Source organism: Malus domestica, chromosome 01 (genome assembly GCF_042453785.1).
Source record: "Malus domestica chromosome 01, GDT2T_hap1".
In the NCBI taxonomy this organism is placed as follows: Eukaryota; Viridiplantae; Streptophyta; class Magnoliopsida; order Rosales; family Rosaceae; genus Malus; species Malus domestica.
Genome location: NC_091661.1, coordinates 337468 through 362039, shown reverse-complemented (window position 1 = coordinate 362039; position 24572 = coordinate 337468). Strand labels below are relative to the sequence as shown.

The 24572-nt window shown below is 37.3% G+C and overlaps 1 long non-coding RNA gene across 1 annotated transcript; it reads right to left on the bottom strand.

Moving 5' to 3' along the window:
• Positions 1–224: 224 nt before the first annotated feature.
• On the bottom strand, positions 225–854 carry LOC139196362 (uncharacterized). Its single transcript, XR_011581188.1, has 3 exons — positions 713–854; positions 531–628; positions 225–355 (listed from the first exon to the last, which is right to left on the bottom strand). It is a non-coding gene; the product is annotated as an uncharacterized lncRNA (long non-coding RNA).
• Positions 855–24572: the final 23718 nt, after the last annotated feature.

Here is a 24572-nt window from a genome sequence, read left to right as displayed (position 1 = left end):
ATTATAATAGATCCAACAACAAGCCAAAGTCCCAAGTTTCATAATGGACAAAAGTACAAGCAATTCATCAATAATGAAGGTGCTACAAAAATTGGAATCTGCCCCAAAATAGAAATCCAACCCAAGATACTTTTTCTCTCTCTCCCTCTTCCGCCTCCTTTCATCTATCAAATTTCTGCAACCTCTGCTATTCTCCAATGGAGCTGAATTTTGGACACCCTATAGTTCTTGAGCATATGAACAACTTTCAAGAAGGAACCATTTCTGTTTGAGCGACGGAAATTAAAGTGTTGAAGCTCCAAACATGACAGTTGGATTCTTGCAGATTTCGAAGCTGCTGTGATGTTTCGAAGATCTGGAAATATTTAACAATTAGTTCATTCTGAATTTTTGATATGTTATGAAAGAGACGATGAGGAACAACTTCAATGAAGAAAGCATGCTGATCTGAACAATAGAAAATGGAGTTTCGAAGCTCACAACAAATCTGACGGGTTGACAGAAAAATAATAACCAGTCATTCATCATACCTGAATTTCTTGAGTTATACAGCTCCGAGGGATCTCAATTTTGGATATGTTGTAGTTCACAAGTTAAGGAACAACTTCGATGAAGAAAGTATGTTGATCTGAGCAAGAGAAAATGGAGTTTTTGAAGCTCACAACAAGTCTGACGCGTTGATATACAAATGACGAACAATCACTCATCATACCTGAATTTCTGGAGTTGTACTGCTCCGATGGATCTCCAATTCGGATATGTTGTAGTTCACGAGCTAAGGAACAACTTTCATGAAGATGGTTTTGCGATCTGAGCCACAGAAAATGGTGTTATATTGAAGAAAAGCTAAAGGACGACTAAAGGAAAGCAAAAATGGTAAAGCAAAGCAAAAGAAAAGCTAAAGGAAGACAAAATCATGGCACATGATAATGAGTCATACCCTACCCCTCATTGGATTCGAATACACCCATCCTCCAAAATCATGACAAAGGCCACATTATAGATATCTGTACAAACATTCCAAAGAAAAAGGGAGGGAGTAAAAAAAAAAAAAAAAAAAAAAAAAAAAAAAAAGGGCCTAGGCCTCCACTTCTTTGGGCCTAACACATCTTCATAACAAAAAACAATATATGAAGAAAGAGCCCTGGGTTACCACTTCGAAAAGAAACAAGTGAAGTTTTCCTACTCATGACATTGACTACTAGCTAGACACCTCATTCGGCAACTCTCTTCGCCTGAAGACTTGGGGGACTCCCACCATATGCTACTGCACCTTGATACTCGGCAGTCTCACAACCACTCAGTGACTTGGATTTTTCAAGTCTCCAACCGAGAAGTTTTCCTCACTCGGGAAATTAAGGGAACACTACCTCAAACTACATGCTTCACTCACAAAGCTTCAACAATACAGGTTTCAACAAAAGCAAAAATTCAAAGAACTTTATGAAGAAGGCTTTGGTGTATTTAACACAATATGTTGAAATGAAGCAAAGATTATTTATTAATATTTTCGATAAGCCACAAATATGTACATATACATGAGTCAAAATAAACAAACAAAAGGGAGCCTTCACAAAGGTTGCTTAGGGGAAGTCTCAGCAGTCGGTAGAGCCCCAGAAAGAGAAAGCACCGGAGGGTGGTTATCCGGAGCCTCAGTACTTGACAAAACCCCAGAAGGAGGAGGCATTGGAGGTTCATCATTTGAAGCTTCATTACCAGGTACAGCCCCAGAGGACGAAGGCAATAAATGCCTTTGGAACAAACCCACAAACCGCTGATGATCAAGTAAAACCTTACCATCATATTCCTTCATCTGGTCAAGCTTCCTCTTCATGTTTGTAGCATAGTCATGGGCGAGCCGGTGCAACTGCTTATTCTCATGCTTGAGCCCTCTAATCTCCTGTTCGAGACTCATCACTTCAGCAGCCAATGATTCAACTTGGCGGGTTCTAGCAAATAGGCGTTGGGCCATATTAGACACAGAACCTGCACACTGAACACTAAGAGCCAGAGAGTCCTTAACAGCCAACTCATCAGACCGTTTGGAAAGTAGTATGTTATCTTTGGGAGTGAGAAGGTTCCTGGCCACCACTGCAGCGGTCATATCATTCTTCATCACAGAATCCCCAACGGTAAGAGGACCAGTAGGGGATATGAAGGATGGGCGCCATATGTTGTCTGGAGAAGGCGTGGCTGTCTCTTCTCCAAGGTTCAAGTCAAAACGACGGTCGGAGGGTCCAGACATTTTCAAATGTGTTGAAGAGGGAAGAGGTCAGACAAATCAAGATCTTAGAAGTGCAAGAAATGAGCTTCTACTGGTAGAGATTCAAGTGTGCTGTGGAACTTAATGCCAGCCTCTATAAAAATCTGCACTCGGCGGAGCTTCAGAAATCGAAGAGGCGTTTGCTTTCTCAAAAGCTGGGCTGCTCAGAGACCACGAGGGCCGATCTCAGAAATCGAAGAAGCACCTGCTTTTTCAGCCTCGTCAGCACCTGTCACATGCACACTCAGCTTTGCGGAAATTACGGGCAATCTGTCGAAGATTTCTGGTGAAGTAGAAAGCACGTGAATCTTACTGTTCAATCACCGCTCTCCATATGCACCATCAACTCCTCGGGTACCACATATAACTTTGTCAAAGATCTCTGACAAAGTTTAGGCACGAGAATTTCGAAGTTCCAGCTACCCTACTATTACCCATAAGGGTAAAGGAACAGCACCACTGCTTGACAACTGGAAAGTCCCTATGTGTGTCGACCTCCGTGTTTTGCGGCAAGACAGGTTGGCAAGAACGTCCAACCTTTACTCACATTCGAGAAAAGACTCCCAACATAATTACTTTCTCAAAAACCGGAGTAGCACCGCTTTCCGAATCTCGAGAGTCAGATCCTCGACGGGATTGCTTGTTCGAAAACCGAAGAGGCACAACTCTCAGAACTTCGAGAGCCAGATTTCCTTAGATAAAGCTTGTCTGTGATCTTCACACGTAACATCAGCTTTCCAGATACCACATACCACTTTTTCAAAGTGCTCTGACAAAATTAAAACACGTGAAGCTGGCAGCTCCCACTACATTGCTGTGACCAAGAAGGGTAAAGGAATAGCATTACTACTTGTTATTGGGAAATCCCTATATACATTGACCTCTCTCCTCAACGGACAAGCAAACCTGCAAAAATGCTCAACCCTTTCTCGCATTCGAAAAGGCACCCTCAACATAACCTCTCGAAATACTCAGCTTTATTTCCCCCCGATAATACCTCAGCAAATAAGCCACACCAAGAACAAGAGTATCTCATATCATCAGGGTCGAAAGCAAGAGTATCCCATATCATGCTTTCTCCCTGTCTTTGTCTTTGTCCTTGTCCACACCTGCAGGACAAGGAGAAAGAGAGCAGTCAGTCGGAACCTGAAATCAAACCTCCAATTTGGAACTGACTGCCTGGAGCCTTTGCCTGGTTGCTTACTTAGCATTGCTCTCGAGTACTCATCCTCAACTGCTGTCAAGGTCACGAATTCCACCGGCAAATACCTCATGACAGTTGATCAGATATTGGCTCTTTACACTGAAGCTGCCAAGCGTGGATGAGTCACTATGAAGGAATGTTCTGAAGGACCATTTAAATGCAAAGGTTGCACACCACTTCTGCCATGCAAAAGATTGAAGCAGAAGGTTCAACGGTGAGCTGAAACAGATCACTACAACACGACACCTTTCCATACCACATTCATTATTCCGTCAACAGCAAAAGTATCCCATATCATCAAGGTCGAACGTACTCTAGATTTGATGGACTTGTTTTGACCCTCAAATTTTTGAGTCGGCCTTATACTCTGAAGGGCACCAGAAAACCCTCCAGCACAGTTCAAGAATAAGCCTGTGGAAAGTTACTTCTTCAAAAGCAAAAGTATCTCATATCATCTCTTATCCATTTGCTTATCCTTATCCTGGCAGTTGAATGAGAGACAAGGAGAAGGAGAACAATCAACCGGAAGCCGAGGTCAAACCTGTGATCCTGGGTTGCTTACTTGGAAGTTTGACTGCTTACCTTGTCTGTCACCTCTTTCGGCAGATCTCCTAGCTCGGCGACTTGGGGGACTCCTACTATAGGCTAAATACACCATTCCCGGATGGAGGAAAGGTACTTCCAGAGAAGGGCAGATGAAGATCAGACCACACTTCGGTACTTAGAAGTTTCGTGATTACTCAAGGGATTGGATCTTGCAAGTCCCCAACCGAGGAGTTTCCCTCACTCGGGAACTTAGGGGAGCACTGTTTGTACCATACTTGACCAATCCCGAAACTACCGAGCACCGGCCAACGCTATACTGTCAAGGACCCAGAAGAGTTCCCCTCCGACCAGGAGGCCAATCACTACTCGACACGTGTCAAGATTAGAAGCCAATCAGAGCGCAGCACGTGTCGACATCAAGAACCAATCATAACATGACACATGTCAATGTGACAAAGCTACAAGTTTTTCTATAAATAGGGGTCATTCCCCCACAATATGGCCTAATGCCATTTGTGTTAAATCATTCACAAGAACTCACTAAATTGAGAGCTTGATCCTTTGTACTTGTGTAAGCCCTTCACTACTAATAAGAACTCCTCTACTCCGTGGACGTAGCCAATCTGGGTGAACCACGTACATCCTGTGTTTGCTTCTCTGTCTCTATTCATTTACGTACTTATCCTCACTAGTGACCGAAGCAACCAAGCGAAGGTCACAAGACCTGACACTTTCTGTTGTACCAAAGTCTTCGCTGATTTTGTGCATCAACATTTGGCGCCGTCTGTGGGAAACGACACTTATTCCTACTCTCTTCAGCTGTGTCAAGCTGGTTTCTATCATTCGTACACTTTCTTTTGATCAGGCATCCCTCTCCAACATGGGAAGCGAAGGAAGCCACAGCACACAGAATGACACCCCCTTGCACATAGTGCGAAACAACGAAAGAAGGAAGGAAAACGAGTTCTGGGCTTAAAGAAAGTCTAAAGAAACGTTCATGTTTAATTTAGAAAGTCTAAAGAAATCATAAAAGCGATAAAAGATCGTTTTGGGCTTAAAGAAACGTTCATGTTTAATTGCGCCCATTGGGCCTAAACCCATTGGGGTTTTATTCAAGCATTGGATGACTAGAAATAAATAAAAGCATAAAGCCCAAACCAACACAAAGGGGCCGGCCATTTAAAGTGGAGAGGGAGAGATATTTAGTCAAGTTGTTGACTAGGTTTCTTTTTGTCTATATAAGGAACTTTATAGAGATTTATTCCTTAGGGTTTTTTGTGTGTTTTAAAACAACAAAGAGGCAAAAGAAACATCTCTCTAAAAACACCAAAGGCCGGCCACCTTGAGGGTGATTTAACTAACAATCTTTCACCCTTTTGTTTTTTCCTCAATCCATCTCACTACACTAGTGGGTGTGGATATTTAGAGGTCTTCTCCTTTGGAGACTAAAAGAGAGCCTTGGAGCACTCTTACTAACAAAGTGGAGGAGGCAAGGAGGGAGGCTAGGCTCAAGGACTTCAAGGAGCAAAGGGCTTGGAGGTGGTCCATCCTTGGTATAAAATCAAGATCAAGAGGTATAGATCTATACTTTCACTTAGTTCTTAACTTGAATGTTTTAGATGCATTATATATAAACCTATGAACCTTGAAGGGGATTTGCATGACTATAGCTTTGATATTATTTGATAACATGCTTCCGTTGCTTATGTATATAAATTTTGAATTGTATATGCATGCTAGTCATTTCGATATCCCACATGTAAACTCATAGATTTCCCTTCAAGTGGTATCAGAGCCAAAGGTTTATGTATAATGTGTCCTTTTAGATTTTATGCATATGGGTATTAATATTATGTATGACATAATTATTGCTTCATTCAAACTATGTTTATCTTTTGTTTTTCAATAGTTGAAAAATGTTAGTCAATAGTTGAGAAAGATACGTATGCAAAAGATGTTTTGTATGCATGAATGAAAATTGAGTTTTGAACTAGTTTGACATATTATTTCTTCATTTAAAGTATGTTTATCTTTTGTTTTTCAATGGTTGAAAAATATAAATCAAGAGTTGAAAAAGATATGCATGTAAAAAGGTGTTTTGGATGCATGAATGAAGAGTAAGTTATGAACAAAATTTGGGGTTTTGTTCCTTGTGGTAGGCACGGCATTAAGGGGGTTTTTGGGCATGTGTTTGTGTTTTGTTGTAAGACACTCACACATCATTTTAAAGCTAGAAAGTAGAGCCCTTGTCACTTTAGTTTTTGGGTTTGAAAAATCACCAAGAATACACAAATCTTGAAAATATGTTCATGGTTTTGTTCTTGGTGTTCATGGTTTGTTTTTGGTGAAAATGGTTTTATTTGGTTTTCATAAATTGTTTTATGGTTTTGGATGATATACTTATCATCCATAGCCTTCCCAAAAATTTATTAAATCCTAGACTTGACTAGGAAATTTCCATCAATCCTTTTCAGCTAAGTTTTAATGCCAAAACCAAGTGACAAGCAAATTTGGATTTTTTCTACTTTGCATTGAATTAAAGCAAGATGGGTGAGACTTCCCATCTCCCGTTAATGTGGCCGGCCACCCTAGTGGATTTATCCACTTGGGGGGTTTTTTGTAATTTGGAAAAAGATATTTTATACTTTTGAGTATTTACGGTTTGACTTTTCTTATTTGCATATAGGCCCCTACTAACTAGAAAGTTAAAATATTTGATTTTAATTTTGTTAGTTGTTTAAACTCATAATACTATTATGCCCATATGCACTAAATCTAATTGTTTATGTTGCATTCCATTTGATTATTTAATGTGATTAAGTAGTTAGAAAAAGGGTGACTATGGACTTATGCCTTAAACGATAATTGAGCTATGAGATAAGGCGCTAAAATCAAATTGTTTGAACCTTGGGAATGTGTTTTAATTACTGTTTTTATTGGACCTTGTCACGTTTGATATTAATCTATCTCTCCCTCTTAGTATGTGTAATTTGTAGGAATTTGTACAAATTGGTTTGTAATTCTTATTATTTCTTAATCTCTTTTAGTTAGTTGATTCCCTCTAGTGCTAGACTAGAGTTTCTTTAACTATTGGTAAGGAGACATAACTAAAAGAGGGTTTTGACATGAGATTAAAGATTAAATGGGTCCAATGCCCTAATTAGCAATGAATGATTGTCTTTCATTTCTAATGGCTCAATGAAAATGTTTTAATTGGATTGAAAAGAACGTAATTAAATTGACACAACCTCCCCGAGTTTATATTCAACAATGTTGGCTCGTTGTTGCAATAACCTAATAAGTCCATGGTCATCCAAGAGCCTAAGATAACTATAAAGTCCAATTTCAAAGGAATGCAAAAACCTTAGTAGTAGTAGTTACTTCCAATATTTGAAAAATTCGTTTTTGATATTAATTTGTTTTTCTTAAAACAAATAGTGGGAGTATCATACGCTACTAAACTATAATGAATACAATTAGTAGTTATATATATCTCCAATATTTTGAAAAATGTTTTGATATTGATTTGTTTTATGAAAACGAATAGTGGGGATATCATATGCTACTAATTTCATTAACTTTGGACTAGTAGTTGTAATAGGACATTATTTATTTGAATATGATTAAATAAATAAAATTGATGAGACCTTAAAATCCCTCAACCAACATACAATATTAAGTTGAAAGCGTAAGAGTGCTTTGAACACTTTTTCGTGGCCTTCCACCGTGGTAGGCTCCAATCGTTTATGACTTGTACATCGCCTTCACCCTATCATGGGGGAGTGCAAAGTGCATGCTTATACTCAGGAGGAGTTTATTTAAAACATTTGATGAGGTTAAGGTAGGCAACGAGTGTGGCCAACATCGTATCATCGTGAGGTCATGCTTGAACCCCTATCTAAACCGGCATGGTGGGAAAGAACTTAACTAAGAGAAATGATGCCAACATCGTATCATCGTGAGGCATTGCTCTCTAGAGGCCAAAAAGATGGGTAATCACAAGAGGTTGTTGTGAATGGGTAAGTGTACCCTCTCATTATTATTTTTGCTAGCCAACATCGTATCATCGTGAGGTGGGCTTGGTAATAGTGAGCCTCCCATAACCCACTAGGAGCTTTCTTTGAAAACTCCCGGATTCCATCTTGAGGGATATGGAATTTGCCAAAAATGGTGGGTGGTGTCATTCGGTTTAAAGACCCGAATCGTTTGACTTAATCGACAATCAAACTAATTATTTTATTGTTTATGTATTTAGATATGGTTGGAAGCACACTCGCGAAAATACTCGACAAACATTGCCTAGAGGGGCATAATTTCCCATCGTGGTATCGTAATGTCAAGATTCTCCTAACATTGGAGAAGATTGTTTACGTAATAGACAAGGCTCCACCTCACATACCTCTCGGCCCTGAGGCTACTGAGGATGAACGTGCTAAGTTTGACAAGCACGTTGAGGATGACACACAAGCCAAGTGTTATCTGTTGGCTTCCATGAATGAGGAGCTACAGAGACAGCACGAGGGCATGGACAGTGCATCTTCCATAATACTCCATCTTACGGAGTTATATGGTGAAGGGACGCGCAACCGTCGCTTTAGCACTGTTTGTGAACTTGTGAAGACCAAGATGGTCAAAGGGGCTCCAGTGCATCAACATGTACTGAAGATGATATGATTCATTGAACAATTGGAGAACCTTGGTACTCCACTTGACGGGGAATTGGCCCAGGACTTCGTATTGGCTTCTCTTTCTGATTCATTCGCGCAGTTCGTAATGAACTACAATATGAATAAGATGGATAGTACTCTCTCTGAGTTACTAAATATGTTAGTAACTGCCGAGAAGACTATGAAGAAAGAGAACGTTGTAGGGACTTCTGCAGTAGTCTACAACAAGCCATCCTCTTCCAAGGCCAAGCCGCAAGGCAAAGGCAAAGGGAAGGAGAAGAAGTCACCCACTCCTAAGCCGAAAGCAGAAGTGAGGAAAAAGAAGGCAATGGAGCCCAAGGGGACTTGCCACCACTGTGGAAAGGAGGGGCATTGGAAGAGGAATTGCAGGTTATACCTTGCAACTCTTAAGGACAAGCCACAAGGTATGGTTTATGTTCTTATCTTCAATTCTAAATGTTAGATCTTCTAAATATTTATATTTGATATAAAGGGCTAATCACTTGAATAATTGTATATAGGTGGAGGAGCCAAGTAGAAGAGGAACAAGCAAGGAAAATGTGGAGAAGGGTTCGGCCACTATGTTTTTTGCTCACTACTTAGGAAGTTTGTTAGGCATTAAAGATTGTCTTTAAACTTTCTTATTTTTTTAAGAACTTATTATGTGGCTTCATATGATGGAAGACCACTATTAGTGCCTAAATGTATAAAGGTGTTTATGTTAGTCTCTAAATGTATAGAGCTAATACTTTTTGTATTAAACATTATGAATGTTTGAATTATCATATTAATGTAATGTGAAGAATGCATTTTTAATATACTATTTCCTTAAAGTAGTGTTATGAATTGAAAATTGTCTTGTTGTATCCTAGATGAGATACAAGAGTTATATCACTTATTGTAATGTGATAACCAAACTTTAGATTTATCAATTATGGATAGATCTCACATGTAGGACATAGAAGGATACAATGAATCTTTAGATTTGGTTCCATTTGTCTACCTATGAGTTCTATATGAATTGACAAAAGTCTAGAGTATCCTTTCTTGAAGAAAAGGAAGATCACATTATAATGATATAAGTAATAAGAAAAAACGTTTCTTATATGGTTATCACTTGAAACACAATGATCAAGATCACTCTTGATTCAATTAGTAGTTTTGAACAACTAATTGGGCATTCTTTAAAAGGTTTTAAAATGTCAATTGTGTTAGTGATTAAACCAAGAAAGAAGTGTCTAAATCTATAAAATGTTTAAAGACTTTAGTCACTTAATAACAAGACATTAACTTAGTGAAGATTGAAACAAATAAGCTTGAAATGTTTTAAAGCTACTACACAATGTCTTCTTCCAATATACTCCACTTTTATACATTTTGAATGTATGAAATGATTTCTCATTAAAATCATGAGAAATAGTGGGAGGTGTGAAAATGGATATAAACTTGAATGTGATTGGTTTATAGTTGTCTAAAGAATAATAGTACTTGACTATTATTAAAAGTTTGTAATTTTAATTGTTAAAAGGACTCAAACTCTTCAAACGTTAAAATTCTATGTTGTGTGACATTCTAAAGAATAGTCTTTGAATGTTGGTTTCGTCAACCTAGCATAAAATGGTTATATGTTGGGAGTTGTCCATCATTCTCTTTTATGAAAAAAAGCTAAATAACTAAGCATATGGACAAGTTGATGAAACAAAAGGGAAATAGTTTCAAAATGAGTCACAACATATGGTTTAACAACAAGACAATCCAAATTCAACATCTCATGTAACTGTAACGCTCTATGTAGTTTTGATAAAGAATTATATCAACCACCTAGAAGGAATGGTTGAGTTTCTATATCCTTAGTAGGAGCCATGCTTCCACTAAAGACTTGGATAATTCTTATATGACTACATTAAAGGTCTTAGTATGACTAAAACTTGAAGTATGGTGTATGACACCATATAATTTAAATGAATAGACTTAATGAAACAAGTCACACATTTCAAATGGAATTACTTAAGAAGGAATTCTTTTGTGTGTGATTCATTTAAGTTAGTGGGAGCAATATGCATTCAAATCAAGAAAATATAATTGTTATTTTGAATGAATGCTAAGTTACAACAAGGCCAGTGGGAGTGATGTCATAATTTGAGCAACAAGATGTGAATAAAGTCTATTCGATAGACTTGATAAAACATAGATGTTACTCGAGAAATGACAAAACATGACATGGTCAATTTTGAAGTATAGACTTGAAATTGGACTTATTGATATAGCAAGGCTATCTCAATAATGTTATATGGGAATTAAATCTCAAATGTTGTGGATTTAAGAAAGCATTTTCCTATGTGATAGAAAAACACTTTCATAACCCTTATAATGAATGTGTCACAAAATCACAAAAGGGACACATGTATGGACTTGTGAAGTGTTGGAAATGTGCCCTAAAGCCAATCATATGATGATACTTTACGGACATTTTACATGTTAAACTAATCTAGTTTAATATAAAGGGCAAAGATTATTGTTTGAGCCGTCTCATATAAATGTTATATGCTTAAACGATAAAGTCCAAGGAATATGTGATTGGAAGAATGTAATCTAATGAAGTTAGATTCATGAGACCATTCTTTCGTAGACACATCCTAAATGTTCCTGATCATAGGATTGCCAATTGGGCATTGACAGTCCGTCAAGATCGGTACGTGCTATGTCTTCTCTCAGGGAGAGTGACTAGTCTCGAGTCATTGGTGTGTGTGACATCAAGACAAGTACGTAGGTGCTCAGTAGAGAATGAGTTCACTGAACGTGATCAACGAAGAGTTCTCATACTCATGTCACATGAGAACTCATGTTTGGGATAATGCAAATTAGTCCTTTGACCTGAGGCATCACAGTTGTCTTGTGGTTAAGTCCTTGATCTTTGATTATGTCAAAGTCACCCCATCGGGGTGTCCACGGCATCGTTGGGGTTAAGCCACTTAGTCATGGAGGCAGGTGAATGCGCAACAAGGGATCTCTAACCTTCAAACCGTTTGAGGGAGAATACTCTATGATATGATTTAGAATCTCTGGCCAGAGTATGAATGAGATTTAGAAAAGTCGTTCTAAATCACATTCAATGAAATCATATAAGCACACGAATCACATTGGATAGTAGACATGAATAAATAAACTATCAAACCAAACAATGTGGTCAGGAGTATTAGATTAGAGAAAGACCGTATTGCATTTGTAATCCCAAACTGAATAGGTTTTCTCTACCTCTTCTGATTAGCTTGGGTAACCATGATATGCTGCAAGGTGTCACTCATGGTTTGTGGAAGCCCTAAACGTGTGTAATCACTAAAGGGAGAATTGAAAGTAAGTTTCAATTCACAATCGATTTGAAATGGTTTTAATCGCCCACTGCCTCGCTAAAAGGAACCTAATGGATCGCACACCATAAGAGGTGGAGATTGGAGATTAAACGGAGATGAGTAAGAATGATTAAATGGTTTAATCATTTATTTATGGCAAGGATTAATTAATATGTTAATTAATCAAACGAATAAGTTCGTTAAAGACCTCGGGATATGTTTTGGACCTTAAGGCCCAATGGGCTTCGAACGTCAAGCCCATTGACTTAAGTTGTATGACAACTTAATGAATAATGATTCACTAAGACCCAAAAGCCCAAACAACACCCCATGGCCGGCCATTTAGAGGAAGGGTAGTGAACTTGCTTTAATTACAAGTTTGCCACTCAAATGAATAAAGGTATAAATATGACTTTATAGCCTTTTATTCATTAGGGTTTCTTTTAGAGAAAATTGGTGAGAACTTGTCTCTCCATTTTCTCTCTAGGAGGCCGGCCCCTTGGGGGGTGCATCTTGCAATCCCACTACTCCAAGGTCACTCATTTCTTCTCCAATCTCTCCTTGGTGAAGAGACTTAGAGGTTCCCTACTTTGGGAACTTGGAGAAACCTATTCTTCCATCCAAAAACATTGATTTAAGATGCAAGGAATGAAGGCCCTCTCTTTGGGTGATTAGCCTTTGCTTATGCAAAGAGGAATCTACAAAGGTATAAATCTCAACTCACTTTGTTTTGAGTTGATTAATGGTTCACCAATCTACTAGGCTTTGAATTTCTTGGTTAATGTTTTGTTTTTAAGTGCATGCTAGCATGATTCCGCCTTTAATTGTTAATTGCATGCTATATGATGTTGCTTAAATGAACATGTTTTCACAAAATCTTCCTTCATGAAGTAGATATCCAAAAGTGAAGAACCACAGGGGTTGTCACTATAAGATATTACTAAATCCCAGGATCAGAACCAAAGCAACTGAAAGAGTATTATTGCCTTTAAGAAAGAAACATCAGAGTGGGACTCTGGAAGCGTGCATTCACTTAGGTTATTAACCAAAGTGAAAAATAAGTCATTTTAACAAATGGAACTTCATAATGGATGAAGTACTAATCATATGAATGTATTGTTAGTATTGTACTACAATGGTCTCAAGGTTGGAGCAAAGTTTGTATAAAGTATACAAACGAAATATATGACGATATATTGTTTTAGAAACTGCTTCAAAAGGTGTTTTGAATGAAGGGGTTCTTATAGAACCAATGATTGAATCCAAACCATAAGGTCGTTAGTAGGATACTACGACGTAATGGGGCGATAGCTCAAGCCATGGAATCAAGGTCTCATCAAAGTATTCGAACACAAGAAAGAGACATCATCAAATGTTTTGGAAACATTTGATAAGTAAATCCCTTTTAAATAATAAAAGGGATTAATACATGACCGAGTTAACCTACGAACATAAGCTCTCTCAACTAGCATGTATAAGATACACTAGTGATTGACTTTAGTGCAAGTGGGAGATTGTTGGAAATATGCCCTGAAAGTCAATCTTTGGAAGAAACCTTTCAGGACAAATGAATGGATGTATAGATGATTCTTATACATCAAATGGCAAAGATACTAATTAGGACTATCTCAATAAACGATATATGTCCTAAACAGTGAATCCATGGACAATGGATCGATTGAAGAAGTAATCTAATGATGTTAGACTACAGAGACCTTCTTCACATAACCATAATGTCCAAAAGGTTCCTGGTCATTGGATTGTCGGAGGGATACTGACAATGCTAAGACCGGTACATACTGTGTCTGCTTCAAATGGAAGGATGGAAAGTCTCATCCCATTCGTGTGGTGACACTAAGACAAGTATGTAGGTGCTCATTAAGGGAATGAGTTCACTGAACACAATCGAACGAGAGTACTTGCATGGAGGTCTACTCACATGTCAAGCAAGTAACTCTAATGGTTGGAATAATGTAAGTAGTCCTTTGACCTGAGACATCGTCGTTGTCTTGTGGCTAAGTACTTAATCTTTGATTATGTCAAAGTCACCCCATTCGCGGGTGTCCACGGCATAATTGGGGTTAAGCCACTTAGTCATGAAGGCAAGTGAATGCGCAACAAGGAATCTCTAATCCTCGATAAGAGAGGAAGAATACTCTAAGATATGATTCGGGAATCTTCGGCCGAAGTATCGAGCGTAATAAAGGAAAGCGTTCCTATACGACTCAATTGAATCATATAAGAAGGAATAATCACATTAGGGGTTTGACATAATATATCCATACCCTAGTAATGTGATTGAGAGTATTGTTTTAGAGAAGGATCGAATTACATTGTAATTCCAACTGAATAGGTTCTCCGAACAACTTCTACATTAGCTTGGGTAGCTATGACATATGGTTAGATGTCACTCATAGCTTGTGAGTTCTTCTAGATGATTAAATGTAGTCATCAAAGAAGAAAGGTGAATTAAAAGGAAGTTTTAATTCACTAAGTGATTGGATTAAATATAATCAATTGGATTGATGTCAATCACCTCACTGCCTTGCTAATTAGAACCTAAAATGATTGTACACCGATACACTCTTGTAGTAAGTAATTAATGGATGATGGAAATAATTAATTGGATTAATTAAGTGTTTGATTAATTTAGAAAGTCTAAAGAAATCATAAAAGCGATAAAAGATCGTTTTGGGCTTAAAGAAACGTTCGGGTTTAATTGGGCCCATTGGGCCTAAACCCATTGGGCTTTTATTCAAGCATTGGATGACTAGAAATAAATAAAAGCCCAAAGCCCAAACCAACACAAAGGGGCCGGCCATTTAAAGTGGAGAGGGAGAGATATTTAGTCAAGTTGTTGACTAGGTTTCTTTTTGTCTATATAAGGAACTTTATAGAGATTTATTCCTTAGGGTTTTTTGTGTGTTTTAAAACAACAAAGAGGCGAAAGAAACATCTCTCTAAAAACACCAAAGGCTGGCCACCTTGAGGGTGATTTAACTAACAATCTTTCACCCTTTTGTTTTTTCCTCCATCCATCTCACTACACTAGTGGGTGTGGATATTTAGAGGTCTTCTCCTTTGGAGACTAAAGGAGAACCTTGGAGCACTCTTACTAACAAAGTGGAGGAGGCAAGGAGGGAGACTAGGCTCAAGGACTTCAAGGAGCAAAGGGCTTGGAGGTGGTCCATCCTTGGTCTAAAATCAAGATCAAGAGGTATAGATCTATACTTTCACTTAGTTCTTAACTTGAATGTTTTAGATGCATTATATATAAACCTATGAACCTTGAAGGGGATTTGCATGACTATAGCTTTGATATTATTTGATAACATGCTTCCGTTGCTTATGTATATAAATTTTGAATTGTATATGCATGCTAGTCATTTCGAAATCCCACATGTAAACTCATAGATTTCCCTTCACTCATATCAATGTTTTTCATACAATATGAAATACATAAATCACCTTCACTCATATCAATGTTTTTCATACAATATGAAATACATAAATCACCTTTATGCGTATGCATAAAGGATTCTATTTACGCATTATTTCTTTGGAAGTCAAAGAGTACGTTCTCTTTGAGAAGAGCAACTTCTTAGTCTCACTAGAGTTGTCCTTCTAATTGAAGTTTATCATCATATGAGAAACTTCCTAGCATCTATTGTCTATTATTAGGGATTGATATAATCCAATTATATCATGAAATATATCATTATAGATTTCCATCCCATGTATATAGACTATACCTCCCATATACATTCTATCTTCATATAATGTTTTAAAGTCATAACTTTAACGAAGAAGAATTCTTTTCATTTCCAAAATTAATATATCATATATATTAAATTTTAGGAACATGATTAACTCCCATATACATTCTATCGTTATAGAATGTTTAAAGTCATAACTTTAACGAAGAAGTATTCTTTTCATTTCCAAATTTAATATATCATATATATTTAAATTTTAGGAACATGATTAACTCCCACTAATCTTTTGTAAACCTAGTAAACAAAAGATTCATTTACATCTTTATGAGAAATCAAACGATTTGATCCTTTTTCTCATAAGATGCTTATAGCTCCCACTAGCTTGCTAAGATTCATGATGGATGGATCTCTACAACTTACATGTCTTGTGATTTATAGTTTTAGACATATATTATCAAGACTATCATAATAATGGTTTCGGAAACCCATATTATGTCCAAACATTGAATCACCATTTAGTTGTAGCTAGCAATCTTCGAATTAATTGAAGCCAAGACTATCTCAAAGATGGTTTCTTCAAAGTCAACCATTCTCTTTGATTGTAGTCACCTTAAGCTACCAATTAGCTTATGAAGGTTTCATTATTTCGGGTCAAATGGTACTTTACCATTTCCTTGAGTATATATCATATATACACTCAATGTAGTCATAAGGATTTTCATTCTTATTTCTTTCGAATTAAGAGGTGCAACTCTATGACATAGTCATAAAGTTCAAACCATTCAACTGAGACGGTTTATAAATCCTTCTCGACTACCTTGGAGCTTTTGGTATAGGAACTAGGTTGTTATATTTGTTGATTATTATTATCTTGTCTTTCAAAGAACCCATTCTTTGAGTTCTATCTCTCGTTCATTTGCACTTAGGCAAATCACATTGTAGGATTACAATGAACTACCCAACAAAACAACATGTGTTAGTTGGTTTATAGAAGCGATATCCAAAAGTTAATTTAAGGATATCCCACAAGATTGTTATCAAACAAATATTGCTTATTAGCACACAACCCCAAATCTTAACATGCTTAAGATTTGTCTTTCTTTCCAACTACATCTTATGGAGTTATGAAAATTTTGGAAGATCTTCTAATTGACAATCATATTGTCTTAGAAGTATATATCTTATATATGGGTAATAGATAACATCTAACGAACTAAATCTTATTCGAGTTCGTTCTTCTCCTAATGGAGAAATTTATTATCTTATGATGCTTCTTTCCTTGATATCTTTCAAGGAAACTCATCTAAAGTGTTACCTTTCCTTGGATCAAATCTAATAAGGTCAATACTTTAGATGTCTTACTCATCAACTTACATTTCTTGAATTCTTTGAAACCTTTTGCAAAGTATTCGGACTTGTGTTTATTCAAAATAAACTATAGTCCAACCGAGAGTGATCTTCGGTGAATGTCATACAACATGAGTAGTATTATGTTGTGGACAAGTGCCACTAACATCTAAGTGAATTAACCTCAACAACTTTGTGATTCTTTCTTCTTTCCAATAGAATAAAGATTCGAACATTTCGCCTCTATACAATTTTAACAAGAAGGTATTGGATCCGGATCTTACGATCCAAAGCATCCATCTATGACCAACTCGTAATTTATGTTTTAGAGGTATCACAACTCAGTTGGGATTAGTCACTACCTTGCAACCTTTTGGGTTTTAAGCATCATTATATTCTAAACAGTTAACACTACCATATCATCTCTACTATAAAGACAATCAATTAGATTACCATAATCCAATCATTGATTAATAAAGAACAATGTTTTGTCAAACAAAACATTCATCCATCTCTACTATAGTGACGGAATTAAGTTCCTTAAAATTGGAATGTAAAGACTATCTTTGGTTTTTCCAATTTCTTTGGTAGTTCATATGAGGAAGTAAGTACTATCTGCTTTCGCAGAGATCTATATTTTATTCACGTTCCGAATGTGAAGCACCTTTTCTTCTCTCATATATCTTCTACTTCTTATTAGTCACACTTTTACAATGATTGTAAAACATAGTTACTAATACAGAATCAAGCATTCAAGTAGAAGAACCAACTGTTTTGAACTATTCAAGAACAATTTACAACACCTTCGAAAGGTGTGTTCTTGACACTTGCAAGACATTTCTTGCAAATACCCCTTCCAATGTCCATCCTTTCATGAAGAAAGTTTGTTCCCTTGGAGTTAATTTTATCTTCTTCATTTGACTTCTCCTTTGACTACAATAGTCATAGTCCCTAAACTCCCACTATCTCTCTTGAAACTTATTTCAATTGTGTTATACACATCAAACATTTTGGAGAGCATGTGTTTATTGTTCACTACATAGTTTACAATAAACTTAGTGAACCATTAGGATAGGGACATAAAGGTGAAGTCCTAGCCTAGTTTCCGTCTCGTTAAGTGGTTTATCACTTCAACACTCAATGATTCAAAATCATCATAAGTCCATGTTAATGGACTATTTTTGTCAAACAACCATTATGTGCTAAACATAATTACAAACTTTCAAGAGTTGTACAAGGCAACTCTCATTTCTTCATACAACAATTTGTAAGTGAAGAATCCTGGCACATAAAGTGTCCATGCCCTTGTGCTTACTTCTAAAGTTCCTTGTTCATGTTACAAAGAAACAAGCACTAAGTGTTTGCATTGACTAAGGGTTGTTCAAAGCAACTCTTATTTCTTCGTACAACAATTTGTATTTGAAGAATTATGACATAAAAAAGTGTTGTCCTCTTTATGATAGACTTTTTCTAACATATTCTTCTAATGATACATTATCAATAGGAAGATTGTGAGGATGAGACTACTTAGGTACATTTACAAGCCATTAAAGACAATCTATGGTTTTGTAGTACCAAGTCCGGAGACTAAAGCTTTCGGCTTTTATTTGTCAAGTGTTGGGTAGCGTTTGCAAATATATTGGTAAATAAATACATAACGAATATAAATTGATTGATTTTAAGCCATTTGATCCGGGTCTTTAAATCAAATAGCACCACCCACTATTTTTGGCAAATTCCATATCCCTCATTGGAATTCGAGAGTTTTGGATGAAACTCTTAGTAGGGTATGGGAGACTCACTATTACCAAGCCCACCTCACAATGATATGATGTTGGCTAGCATTAATAATAATGAGAGAGTACGCTTACTCATTTGCATCTCTTGCAAGTACCCATCTTATTTGGCCTCTAGAGAATGTTACCTCACAATGATATGATGTTGGCTCCATTCCTCTTAGTTAAGTTGTTTCCCACCATGCCGGTTTAGAAAGGGGTTCAAGTATGACCTCACGATGATACGATGTTGGCCACACTCGTTGCCTACCTTAACCTCATCAAATGTTTTAAATAAACTCCTCCTGAGTATAAGCATGCACTTTGCACTCCCCCATGATAGGGTGAAGGCGGTGTACAAGTCATAAACGATTGGAGTCTACTATGGTGGAAGGCCACGAAAGAGTGTTCAAAGCACTCTCACGCTTATCAAACTTAATAATGGTTTGGTTTGAGGGTTTTAGGTCTCATCACATATAAATATTCATTTTAATCTTTATTAAAACAATTTTGGTCGTATTACAACTATTGGTCCATTTGATTGTTATAGTTGTATATAATACTCCCACTACTAACATAACCTTTTGCATTCATTTGATGGACTATATAGTTGCCTTTGGGCCTTAGGATGACTATGAACCTTTGATTAGATTCAACACGAGCCTTGTGTTGAATCTCGGTCTAGGGATGGTGATTGATTTTAGTTACACGTTTAATCACATTAAGGCGTGTTGTCTTAGGGGCGTTGGACCCAACTACTTCATTTTCATGCATATCAAATAAAGCAAGAAAGAAGTACTTCAAAGTAAAGTTGAGCTTATTGTCATTACAACATTTGAATAATTCAAATTACTTTAAAGTAAAGAAGAGCTTATGCTCTTTTACAACATTTGATCAAATCAAATTACAACCAAAATCTAATCTACACATTCCCATGGTTCAAACAAATTTGAAACCGCCTATCACATAGCTCAATTATCATAGGCTTAGGTTCATAATCACCCTTTAATTAATTAACACTTTAACTAATTAAATTGAATGCAACATTTTCATTTGGTTTTTGTATCCATAAAATTGATTTAAATGGAGCTAAATAAAATGAAAATCCAATTCTCATTTAAAGAGACAAAACAATTTTGTTCTCAACCTAATTTGGGCCAAAATGCAATTACCACAACTTTTGGGCCATATTGCAAAAACATAAACTTTTGGGGTCACTTTGTAAAAACACAAAAGTCCACTACTTCATGTAATTACAACTAGAACCCAAAATTTAAACAATGCAAAAACTTCATTAAAGGAGCAAAACAATTTGTCCTTTAGCGTTTTTGGACCTAAACGTAAAAACGTAAATTTTTGGGTCAAAGTGCAAATACACAAAAGTATCAAAACTTTATGTAATTGCATAAAAGCCCCAAAAGTACTCCCTTTGAGAGAGTGGCCGGTTATAGGAAGCAAAGGGAGTGATGTGTGTGTTGATTTGTAGTTTTAGACATAAAGCATGCAAGTGGTGCATGACATAAATGTGATGCAAGTGGTGTGTGTGGAAGGAAATTAATCCTTTCACACCCACCAATATTTCTTACACCTTTTAAATAAATATCTAATACATTTAAATATATGATAAATCATAAAACAAAAACTTTATGAAATAAATCAAAACTTTGAATCAAAACACCAAACTTTTTGTTCTTGGCAAAAATGTCAAGAACAATGAAGAACACTCATGAAAAACTCAAAAATTTCCATGAACATTTTTCACCCAAAAAACATCCCAAAACCACTCAAACTTTAGGGAAATAACATATAACCAAACTAGGGTACATAGGGGTTCCAAAAGTCACTTGAAAACACTTTTAACAAGTCAAACAAGAACCCAAAAATCAACCCTTTGGATTTGGCCGAATTTTCCCAAAAACATGGCACCAAATTTTAGCTCCAATATTCATGCTCATATGAACTACATCTACAACATTTGAGATGGCAAATTTTCTAACAAAATTTACATTCAAAGAAACAAGAATAAAGCTTGTATCATATTACAACTTTTAAATCAAAACTATGAAATACAAAACCCAAAAGGATTCACCAACTACTAGACCTAGGCTCTGATACCACTTGAAGGAAGATTTTGTGAAAACATGTTCATTTGAGCAACATCATATAGCATGCAATTAACAATTAAAGGCGGAATCATGCTAGCATGCACTCAAAAACAAAACATCAACCATGAAATTCAAAGCCTAGTAGATTGGTGAACCAAGACTCAACTCAAATCAAAGTGAGTTGAGAAATTTATACCTTTGTAGATTCCTCTTTGCATAAGCAAAGGCTAATCACCCAAGGAGAGGGCCTTCATTCCTTGCTTCTTAGATCCATGGATTTGGATGGAAGAATAGATTCTCCAAGTTCCCAAAATTGAGAACCTCTAAGTTTCCACACCAAGGATGGATTGATGAAGAAATGAGTGACCTAGAGGAAGCAAGATTGCTAGTTAATTTCCTCTAGGGTGGCCGGCCTCTTTAGAGAGAAAAGAGAGCTTTGTGTTCTCATCTTTTCTCCAAAAAGAAACCCTAAATGAATTTTGGCTATAAAGTCACATTTATACCTTAATTCATTGGAGTGGCAAACTTGTAAATAAGTCCAAAACCCACTCCATCTCTAAATGGCCGGCCATTGGGTTTCATTGGGCTTTTAGGGCCTTTGTGAATTATTAGTCATTAAGTTGTCATACAACTTAAGTCAACGGGCTTGACGTTCGAAGCCCATTGGGCCTTGAGGCCCAAAACTAACCCGTGGTCTTTTAACGAACTTATTCGTTTGATTAATTAACATATTAATTAATCATTGCCATAAATAATTAAACCATTTAATTATTCTTACTCATCTCCGTTGTTTCTTCAATCTTTACCTTACACGGTGTACGATCCATTAGGTTCCTTTTAGCAAGGCAGTGGGCGATTAGAACTCTTTCAAACCGATTGTGAATTGAAACTTACTTTCAATTCTCCCTTTAGTGATTATACACGTTTAGGGCTTCCACAAACCATGAGTGACACCTAGCAGCATATCATGGTTACCCAAGCTAATCAGAAGAGGTGGAGAACCTATTCAGTTTAGGATTACAAATGCAATACGGTCTTTCTCTAATACAATACTCTTGACCACATTGTTTGGTTTGATAGTTTATTCATGTCTACTATCCAATGTGATTCGTGTGCTTATATGATTACCTTGAATGTGATTTGGAACGCCTTCCTAAATCTCATTCATACTCTGATCAGAGATTTTCAATCATATCATAGAGTATTCTCCCCCAAACGGTTCGAAGGTTAGAGATCCCTTGTTGCGCATTCAATCGCCTCCATGGCTAAGTGGCTTAACCCCAACGATGCCGTGGACACCCGCGGATGAGGTGACATTGACATAATCAAAGATCAAGGACTTAACCACAAGACAACTGTGATGCCTCAGGTCAAAGGACTACTTTGCATTATCCCAACCATGAGTTATCATGTGACATGAATATGAGAACTCTTCGTTGATCGTGTTCAGTGAACTCATTCTCTATTGAGAACCTACGTACTTGTCTTGATGTCACACACACCAATGACTCGAGACTAGTCACTCTTCCTGAGAGAAGACACAACATGTACTGATCTTAACGGACTGTCAATGCCCAATTGGCAATCCTATGATCAGGAACGTTTAGGATGTGTCTACGAAAGAATGGTCTCATGATTCTAACTTCTTTAGATTGCATTCTCCCAATCACATATTCCTTGGACTTATCGTTTAAGCATATAACATTTATATGAGACGGCTCAAACAATAATCTTTGCCCCTTTATATTTAAACTATATTAGTTTAACTTTGTGAAATGTCCGTAAAGTATCATCATATGATTGGTTTTAGGGCACATTTCCAACACACGCCACGTAGGCTTGGTAGTTTTTAGGGTCAACAACTTGATTTAGTAAATTTTATACCTTTTATTGTCTACTAATTAATCCTCTGGACTCCTTGTCAATGTACTTGATTAAAAACATAATCCTCTTTCTTTGATTAAAAACAAGAATTGAAATAAAGTTTCCTTGGGTGACTCAATAAAATCCAAAACAATGCATCTTTTGGGTCTCCTACTCGATTGATCAATCTTTGAAGAAGAAAAATTTAATCAACTTTCAATCTTTCAGATGATCATTTTCTCTTTCTCCCACAGATTTTGTTTGTACCATACTTGACCAATCCAGAAACTACTGAGCACCAGTCAACGTTATATGGTCAAGGACCCAGAAGAGTTTCCCTACAACCAGGAGGCCAATCACAGCGTGACACGTGTCGACATCAGAAGCCAATCATAGCACGACACGTGTCAACATCAGAAGCCAATCACAACACGACACGTGTCAATGTCAAAATGAAACTAGAAACTCTCTTCTATAAATAGAGATCATTCTCTCACAATATTTCCTAATGTCATTTGTACTACATCATTCACTAGTACTCACAAAAGGAGAGCTTGAACCTATGTACTTGTGTAACCCTTCACAATTAATGAGAACTCCTCTACTCCGTGGACGTAGCCAATCTGGGTGAACCACGTACATCTTGTGTTTGCTTCCCTGTCCCTATCCATTTACTTACTTATCTACACTAGTGACTGGAGCAATCTAGGGAAGGTCACAAACTCAACATTTTCTGTTGTACCAAAGTTCTCATTGATTTTGTGCATCAACATTTGGCGCCGTCTGTGGGAAACAACACTTATTCCCACTCTCTTCAGCTTTGTTAAGCTGGTTTCCACCATTCGTACACTTTCTTTTGACTAGGCATCCCTCTCCAACATGGGGAGCAAAGGAAGCCACAGCACGCAAAATGACACCCCTCTTGCAATTGGTGCGAGGCAACGAAAGAAGGAAGGAAAGAGGGTTGCTCTTCAAGCTAAAGTCGATGAGCTAGAAACTCAAAACAACAAGATAGCAATGAAGAATGAGGTCCTCCAGGAGCAGTATGAGAAGCTCTTTGAGACGCTCCACGAAACTAGGCGTACTCAAACACGCGAGCTCATTACCCCTGTGGACATTAACCATCATCTGGGTGCCCCCCAACAAGGAGGGTCGTCTTCCTTCGACATGGGTATCCCTGATGAGAAGCGAGCTAATCATCAAAACATTGATCAACATGAGACTTCTCTCAACCCAGCTGTTACGACTCGAAGTAGGAGAAGTGGAGGAAGACATCTCCTTACAGAAGGAGTGGAAGGATCGAAAGCCGTCTTTCGCGACTGTCGAGATTTCCTAAAGCAACGTCAAGACAATCCCATCCATGTAAGCTCGAAGATCAATGACCCAAGGGTCTCTGAAAGACTCGGTCCCCTCCCATGTCCCAGGCCGGCTACCAATTTGGGGAAAGGGCAACAAGTCCTAGAGATACACGAAGGTATAGGGGACTAAGAGATGTTCCGACAAACATACCTTGGAAGTCAATATGGCGAGTCCAGGGAAAAACCACATGCTCTTAATCAAACCTTCCTACTTCCAAGAGGAGATGGAGATTTATGACAGAAAGCTCCAGTGGTACATGACTCCACTCAGGACCCTCTTGTCCTACAACTCCTTAAGGAAGTAAACAAGTTGAAGGCCGAACGACAAGCTGAGATACCTGATTGGAACCAACCTAGGCCTGGCCCTCTTACAAGGAG